This window comes from Capsicum annuum, unplaced genomic scaffold (assembly GCF_002878395.1).
Source record: "Capsicum annuum cultivar UCD-10X-F1 unplaced genomic scaffold, UCD10Xv1.1 ctg3668, whole genome shotgun sequence".
Lineage (NCBI taxonomy): Eukaryota > Viridiplantae > Streptophyta > Magnoliopsida > Solanales > Solanaceae > Capsicum > Capsicum annuum.
This window is the reverse complement of record NW_025843682.1, coordinates 84,017-93,946: the sequence shown is the minus strand read 5'-3', so window position 1 is coordinate 93,946 and position 9,930 is coordinate 84,017. Positions and strand designations below refer to the sequence as shown.

Here is a 9,930-nt window from a genome sequence, read left to right as displayed (position 1 = left end):
ATCAAATCTAACTGCATACATAGTGAAGTACGAAAGTTTGCAAAAGTTACAGCTTGAGTCAGACTTTAGTCAGAAAGAAGCTTACATCTTTTTTTTTTATTTTTAACGAAGCATAAATTAGTAGATCTAGTTCTTGTTGAGAATAATAAATATGAGATTATTTACTTATTTAATTTAAATTGTTGAGTCCTACCAAACAGGGATCAGTCATTTTCAGTATTACTTCCTAAATATCATGTCTCATTTATACTATTTGTGCTTTCATCATAATGTTTGTTTTGGCGGAACATGATTCCACCATTAATTCACAAAAGAAAATATTGTCCAAAAAGAGGAAATTAAAAGCGTGCCACGATATAATAGTAATAAAAGTTATTATTAGGTTGCTATTTTGTTTCTTAAATCTCGTTTTCTCGTTAAAATTTAATTTTTGTATATAGTTAGTGGACTTAATACAAATACAAAGATTTGGCTTAAAGCTACTACAAAATTCATACCATCCTATATAAGGTCAATAGGGTTTTAGAAATTTTAGTAAATATTATATATGAGTAATATCATCTCTAAAAATGGACATACATAATACGTTAGTTACAGAAACAAGCTTAGATATTCAGAAGTAAATATAACCAATAAGAAATAGCTAAGGCAATATCATGAAAAGTGATTTATCAAGAAAATGAGCACACCAAACATCTGAACAACTGAACTAAACATGTCCATAAAAATTGATAACCATAAATATTTTTTCAATTTCTTTGTCCATACATTTGTTTTATTCATACTTATGATTATATGTCTTGAACTAAACATATACTTTAGTATTTTTTTTCTTCATTTGCTCTTTTTCCTATCCCCTTAAAGCTTATACTTTATATGTGCTTTGCCTTTAAAACCCGAACAGATGTCAGAGCTTTTTTATTAGCGCACTTTTCGCTTTTGATAACATTGACCCAAACTGAATGTCTAACCTTCAATAAAATCTCTTTTTATTAATGTTCTAACATCATATGAGATGGAAACGAAAATCATACAGAATCATTAGGAGTAGAAACATCCTGGCATTATTGTATTGTTCGAAAAACATCGAGCACATGGGTTTCCTTTTTCTTCATCTTTAGACAGATGATTTGTCGTTAACACACTTACTAGTGTCTTAACTACTTGCACTTAAAGCCAAGAAGGTAAATACAATACAAGTGAAGAAATTTCACACCCCTATATAGAAAAAAATATAATTACTTCTACAGGCTGCTCAGGGGAACAGTTTGATGTTCCTTATACATGCAAAAGTAGAACGCCGCTTATTATAGCTTTGTAGAACATAAATGATATAATTGACATTGGTTAAAACTAAATTAAGGTTTAGATCCTTTCTAATATTGGACACAAATGATATAAATGACCAATGTTCCAATAGTATATTCAAATCCAGAGGTGTTCCGAAAGTGAAATTTAGCTCAGAAGAGTAACCGTATTTGGTCCATCATGGAAGACATTAAGTGCATTTCCGTGAACGAAATCCAGAATCAACAAGAGTTCACAAAATGTGGAATATATACACTCTTAACTGAATTCTTTTTAACTTCTCTAAGCATATATATGTAACCAATCAAGCCTGAAAATGTCGATGCAGGTCCATCCACTACTGATATGTTGTATTGGCCTACAATTTCTTCATTCCTTTACAATGTGAAATCTTGAAGTAATAGCAACCTATGTTGCTTGACTCTCAAAAAAATGCTACCGTATCATGCCGGATTCTCCAGAAATAATTGAAAACATGTGTTGTATTGAAGTGCTTAGGGAGGATAGTCATTATTTTATCCAAATAATTCCTACCATCCTTAGTAAACATTACAACTCTGTAAGTCCTATTTGATCTTAAAGTCAACATGCTTTAATCTTAAAACTCTGTAAGTCATATGTTGCATGTGAAATTCTTTGTTAGATGATCCGCCACACATCGATCTAACATTTTTTAAGAATCCGAGCAAAATAGATTGCAATAAATATGAAACAAGATTTTCTATTCTACAAGCTTTCCAAATCTTTCTTGGGATCCCAAAGTTGGTAACCTTACCACTACCTTAGGAGCTAGAGAGGTAATTTCCATAAAACCTCATCTTAAGGAAACACATATCAAAGAACAATAGCAACAACAAAAAAAGTGTGATAATCAAAGTACAAGGGATAGTAGATAGTAACAAAAATTGGAGACTATAGGAAAAAATAGTGGGATACTAAAGTTGGTTACTAGTAAAAAAAATACATCTCAAAACCTTAGATTTTCCTACATTTTTTTTTTTAATTTCATGAAAAAACAGACACTAAAATAATTTAGTTTGTGCAATTTAGATAGAGATATGCTTGAACCCTCTGGTTTCGCTATAGCATGGAAGACATATTGGCCAAGTACAACGGTTCTCCAGAATCTTCTGAGCCAACTTCAGCAAACAATGATCGGCCAATCCTGAAGGAAGGTCTTGAAAGCTGAATTATCAATGCTACATTGGAAGCTTGCTCGACTTATGAGAAAAGGAATTGAAGGCTTGACCCCCATGGACTGGAAGCCCTTCGAGAAGCTGCTAACGGATGTTCTTTTGGCTACTAAACAGCCAAGAGAACTCCATATATGTAGTTTGTTACATATATGATTTTTTCTTTAATTCTATAATGATATGATTTTTTTTCAGCTGAGAAGTTGGTGCAGATTGAATGTTGTGACTGGCAGTTATATTAGATTTACAATGTATATGTGTTATATTATTTGTATATTATTATAATATACATATGCAGCACATCAAAAATTTTGAAACCTTTATTAAACAATGCAATTCTCATTTTTTATTCGTAGGTGGTCGACGAGACTGATAAATCAATAGACATAGAGTCTGGTGATGATCCAATGGATGGTCACTATTTTGATTGAAACCGCAGTCCTATACAACAACAATCTGAGGTTACACATCTCAAATTTTAACGTTTATAATTAAAATATTGAACTGAATTATTTATGTTTATATTTTATGTTATCTATGCAAGGATGTGGAAGGATGTAGTGATAGAGTTGTTCATTGGTCGGTTCGATTCGGTTTTATGTGTTATTGGTTCGGTTTATCAATTTTTAATTTTTAAATATGTATAACCAATAATCAAGCAATAAGATATTTTCTTATCGGTTTTGGTTTATCTATTTTTGGTCCTTAACGATGCGATTTAAGTTTAATAAGTAAATACTTATAAAATAGAAATAGTAACAACTAACATAAAAAAATAAAATCTTAGTTACCGCCAAAATCCTACGCAATGCATTTTAGTTTACAAGAATCTTCAAACTTGAACTAAATGTTAGTTCGAAAAAGAACTGAATCCTAATTGTTGGAAGCTACTAAATGCTTCAAGCTTTCCAATACGATAATACCCGAGCTTTATATTGTGTCTTTGTTTCCCTGAATAGGTTAATACTTTGTGAAGCACTGAATAAGTAGAGCATATAATATACATATAAATATATAAATATATATATATATATATATATATATATATATATGCATATATATACTCCCTCTTTTTTTAAAAAAAATGACCTAGTTTGACTTGGCACAGAGTTTAAGAAAATAAAAAAGATTTTTTGAATCTTGTGGTCTTAAATTAAAAATATGACAAATTTACCAAAATGTCCTTCAATCTTGTGGTCTTAAACATGTCACGTGGAAAGTTAAAATTTAAAAGTTACTAAAAAAGGAAAGGGGTCATTCTTTATGAAACGGAGGAAGTATAAGTATATATATATAATATAAATAGAGATAAAACAATAACTTAGTGTATCCTTATTGGGTTATCGGTTTAACCGATAACCCAATAAGCTAAAACCAAAATCGAACCTTTACCCAATAAATTTTTTTATAAAACCAATAAAAAACCGTTAACCCAATAGTATTTTTATCAGTTTGGTTTATCGGTTTGTTCGATTTTTGCACACCCTATGTAGTGAGGATACTATAACTGCCAGACTAGATGCTCTTGTCGAATCTATGGTAAATCAGAATCTGGATAACCCCTATATTGGAACATCTAGTACCGTGCATATCCATAAAGATGATATGGTAAATACATAAAGTCATTTTTTTCCGATATAGGTCAAATATGTTAGAAATCCCATATTTTATCGCTTACAATTAAAACTATAGAATGACCTACTTTTGTATATGTTTTATGTTATTTCCCGAAGGATATTGAAGAATTTAGTGCTGATATTGGAATTGCCATATTGAAATCTCTCATTGAAGCTGTGGAAAATCTTAAACCTGAAAATGCTAATGTTAGAACATCCAGTATACAGGTAAATTCAGTTTTCAAATTACATGTCTTATTTGACACACATGACACTACTTTTACTAACGTGTCAAACCAAAACTAACAATACATACATAAAATTAAATGTTAGGTTGATTACTCGAGTACACTTCTTGAACCTGCTCAAGGCGAGTTAGATGCCATATTGGAAGGTCTTGCAGTACCGGTGGATGACCTTCCTCTGGAAGTTGTTCCCCCGTCAGAAACAATCGTGAACCAATACCATATCTCTGATAGTCAGCTTTCTCCAGATTTTCCTGATGCTGTTGTTGCGGCTCATCAAGCTGCAAGAAACCCTGATATGAGAACCAGGACTAAATTTAAAATTTTCAAGTCACCATACACAACAGAATATGCTTCTGATTCTAAAGCCATTGAGGATCAAATCGGAGAAACAAAACAGAAATTCGCATTTGATGATTTTCTAATATCTGACTATATGCTAAGAGGTGTTATTGAAGAGTACAGGCAGTGAGTTGAGGAAGGTCTATTGAAGTTTCATGCTAAAAAGTAAGTTTTTATCAGTATTAAAATGAAATTTTTTTGTCAATGAGTGTACTACTATTTTTTTTGTACTAAAAAATTTTATTATTTTTTATATAAAAATGAATGATGATCACTACAAAGCAAAATCATCTTCTCTTGAAGTTCAGGATATCGATTTTGTTGTTGCTCATGCATGATCAAAAAATTGATTTTACTTGATATCTCAAACGAATACATGTTGGAACGATGAGGTATTTAAACTTTTTAATTTTATAAGATTTCGTATTAACTTGATTTTGTAATGAAGTTTAGCCGATCAACATCATCTATGTATATGATATAATATAAATCAGTCAGTTATACATCAATTGTATATGCTTGATATGTATACGTCAGTGTTACATCAGTTATGGTAACACATACATCAATTGTAACACAACTTGATATGTATATGTCTGCCTTAATCTATGTATGCTATGTATGTTCACAGACTAGTATTTTTTATTCATGTGTATATTATTGCATATTATGTATATGAAAAATCAAATTTATAGATTCAAATCCCCCGATGTTATGTTTATTACCCTTAACAGTTATGTGTAATATTTTCTTTTCATATAACTTATTACAAACATATAAATACGTTAAAGGTTTGTCAGTGTTAACGGTCCAATATTTTTAATTTAGCTGCTATATCTATTAATATTATATGTGTATGCATTCTTTATTGAGATGTATGTCTAAAATCGTTTTTCTAACCAGCATGTCATGTATAATATATAAGACATAATGTGTTTTATTTGTTTTTCCCTTTGTAGCATATTGATGTGATATTCTATCATTTGTGGAAGAAATTGAAATTAAGGAATGATCAAGATTACAGATTCACAACAACTAACTGTTTTTTAAAAACTACATTGAGAAGATGTACTCTAGATATTATCCTGATGATAAAGATACAATCCTTTCTATAGAGCAAGATTATGCTCTGTCTGTTGTTATGGCCCAAAATGAAGAGGCAATAACAAACATAATGAAGGGATATTACATGTCATCTAATTTATCATAGCACCCAGTTGATGAGGTGTATGTTCCCGTCAGCTGCAATGAAAAGTTTCACTGGGTATTAGCTGTTATTGCTCTAAAGGATAGACGCATACACGTCTATAACTCACTGTCAAGTCTAAGAAATATGGAATCAATTAATGAGATTCACAAGTTGGCAGTGATGCTGCCAACTTACCTCTCTGACAACGAATTTTTTGAAGAAATAACTCGTACAGATTAGGCAAATTTTGAAGCATATAGGGATAAGATGAGTCAAAGGACACAGTTTGTGAATCAACATCCATTTGAGTTTGAGTATGTTCAAGACATTATGCAACAAGAATGTGACAGTGTGTAAGTATACTTCTATATTATTTTAGTTTGCAATATTATTGTACATGTGTTAACGTATTTATTTCATTGCTTGTAAGTATTATGGAATAACGTGTTGTATGCATGACAGGGATTGTGGAGTCTTTGTTGCTGGTGATGCAGAATACCTTAGTGAAGAAATGAACGTGCCTTCTGTTGATTTTGAAGCAGAATACCATCAAATGCATTACGCGTCACTACTTCAAAAATACGGTATTCAAAAAGCAAAGAAAGGCTATGTTAGTGAAAATGATGACCCTCCAAGACTAAGGACAAAAACTATATCAATTCCTGATGAAAGTGAAATAGTTAGCTTTGAGTAGTCTTAGTGAAGAATATTGTGAACACTTTTTTTTGTGTTTTGTTGAAATTTGTTAGGAATGTTCAATGTTAAAGTACTTTAGATGTTTTGTATGGCAGAGTACAAAGAATTATTTTTTTTTATGAACATGGTGAAACTTTCTTTTTCCTATGTAATTGTTAGGAATGATGAATGTTGCATTTGATGAATGTTGCATATGATAACATATAAACGGATATGTACTTTTCAAGTACATATGAAAAACGAATTACCTGTATTTTTTTATGTGTGTATATGGTTTCATAAACATAGTACATTATAAAACTTAAAAATGTATGTTGCAAAATATATATAACTGTACATGTAATTTTACTTAATATACATTGCTGAGCCACAGTTTATATCTCCAGACTATGTATCTTAGCTAACATACATAGCTGTAATTTTTGAACTAAATAAGAAAACAATAAATCAAACTCATATGTTAAACTGAAGTAAACTCAACCTTATTTCAACACATAAATAAGAAAGTAAAACATATCAAACTCATATGTTAAACTGAAGTAAACTCAACTTTATTTCAACACATAAATAAGAAAGTAAAACATATCAATAATGTAATTTCTGAATAACTAATAACACAAAATCAATTATTACTCTTCAAGAGTATAGGAAAAAAAAAAGGTTATTTCAATAGTTTATGGAAAACTAATAACATTTGTTTTTTAAGTTTTTTATGCGACTATATACAAATCACAGTTTTATAACGAAGCTATGTAGATTAGATAATATACATTACTGAATATGTAATCTAGATAATGCTACATACTGATTTCAAACATTACTAAAATTAACCCAGCGTCTACATAAACAACACAAATAAGAAAAAAAAAAGTAACACTTAAATTTAAATCGAATTAAACTAAAATTTATTTCAACGCAAAAATAAAAAACTGAAATATATGAGTGATTACTCTTCAAGTGTATAGCAAAATAATAAATTAGTTCTCCTTTGGAAAAAAAATTACATGAACGCCTATTGTGCCATTCATGGCTGCATCGTCCACAACGGTTTGTGCTTGACGAAAGTGTTTCGCTGGATTTCTTCTTCCACCCTTTCTTTGGTCTTCCTGGAAGTCTTTTGTATATCGGTGGTAACACTTCTTCAGCATCTGCACTGTTGAAAACATTTCAGTCTTTCTTATCTGGCATCGGAATTATTGGAACTTCATATGTGTTCATCAAAGTGTTTGGCTTGTAGTATTCTAAACAATACGGTCCAAAATCTTTTACGTGTTTAGACTTCAATACAGCTATAGCGTGAGCACAAGGTATTTGATCTATTTGAAACCTCGCACAGTTGCACGAGCCACTTTCAAGGTCAACAATGTATCTTCTCCCAGATTCATAAATCGAATATATGTAGGTTGATGAAGCCTTCACCTGAACAATTAAAAACAAAATTCAACCCCAAATTTATTTCTGAAAAAATAAACTTAAATATACTACTTTACAGTCAAATATATGCTATATATAAATGGATAATTAATAAATTAAAATCTATTACATACCGTCATTCTCAAAGTTTTCACACCGTTAAGAGTTAAAATTTCTTCAAATCTACGATCCAAAGTCGTACTTATATAAGAAGGTATCTCACTATTTTTACAATTTCAAGAACCAATAACATTCGAACCTTTTCGAAAAAATTATATATTGACAATTCTCGGACCTCCATCAAACACCCATTAATACAATCAGCAACATTCGAGGTCATCATCCGACCTCTGTTTACCGGTGAATGACACCTACTTCCCTTTTCATATCCAGCTTCTTGTAGATATTCTTTCACTCTCGGATCAGCTTTTTCAATCTTTGCTATTAAGTAGTCAAAATCATTTTTTCTATAAGCTTAAGCCATTGAATAATACAAATCACTGATACTTTCTTTGCTCTTACGAAAGTGACTACAAATATTTTTCCAGAGATACCAAATGTAGGCAAGATGCGGGACTTTTGGATATACAACACTGACAACTTTGATAATACTTTCATTCCTATCAGATACAGTACTCATGTTGTCACATTCTCCAAATGCAATTTTAAAATAATTGAAAAACCATGTCCATGAGTTGTCATTCTCAGTATCCACAACCCCATACTCAAGCAGTAATATGCATCCTACGTTACATATAAACTATATTAGTAAAAGAACAAAACAAAATTCTTGAAAAAAAAACGCAAATAATCTTTAAAATAGTTTTTTCATACAATTATATAATAATTTTATATGAAATACTATGTATGTTATAAAATAAAACATTGTATGTTAACTTTTTACATACCTGCACCATCTAGAGTACTTGCTGAGAGTAAAGTCCCTTGATATGGTCCACTTAAATGTGCACCATCAACAACAACAACAACAGGTCTGCAATACTCAAAACCCCTTATCATAGGATGCAACACTATAAACAGATACATAAACCGATTATTCCATTACTTATGCATTGCAATGTGTGAATTAGGATATACACTTTTCAACATATAAATGTATCTCGCCATTTGTCTATAACCATTAGCAGGACCGCCCCTAAGCATCGCTAAGGCACGCTCCTTTGCACGCCATGCCTTCATATAATTTATATCTACACCATATACAACTTTCATTTCTTCGATGATGTCTCCAGGTGTGTGCCTTCTCTTATGGTTAACTAATTTAGGAGCAGTGAATTCAGAGACAAAAACAGTAGTCGTCAAAATATTCTACAGTATCCTATCCCTCAAGGCGCATATATGTTCAGGCTTAAATCTCTGAAGTATAAAAATATCTATTTTTTTATAACTAGATGTTTCCAACATCCCCTTACATTCCTCATTGTAATATCGGAGGACATAGCTGCAATATATAAAAAGTCATTTCAACGATTATAATTTGTATCAACTTATAATTTTTAAACATTTGTATGCTACAAATCCATTATACTTAAGTATAAAAATTCATGCATAAACTTTTAAAATATGCAGTTTTATACATTCTGATAATTCACATACTTTATATTAAGAATGAAGTGTGTGAACTATGAATTCAATAATACATCTAACAAAATAACACAACTGATGTATATGTCAACATATACATACAAAATGTACATTGCATCAACTGTCCATAACAAAATTGAAATCATATACAAAGAGAATATGATGTATATTAAATCGACATATCAATATAAGTTTACCAACATACACTCATATAGTAATCATTTATGTATATGTACATGCATTAACTTTCAACATTGACAGCTATATAAATTTTTATAATTAACATACATTTCCACGCATGCATATACATAACTTTTACATTC

At 30.5% G+C, this 9,930-nt stretch overlaps 1 long non-coding RNA gene across 1 annotated transcript; it reads right to left on the bottom strand.

Moving 5' to 3' along the window:
- Positions 1–7,471: 7,471 nt before the first annotated feature.
- Positions 7,472–9,532, bottom strand: LOC124891523. The gene is made up of 3 exons (XR_007049729.1): positions 8,911–9,532; positions 8,137–8,746; positions 7,472–8,008 (listed from the first exon to the last, which is right to left on the bottom strand). It is a non-coding gene; the product is annotated as an uncharacterized LOC124891523 (long non-coding RNA).
- Positions 9,533–9,930: the final 398 nt, after the last annotated feature.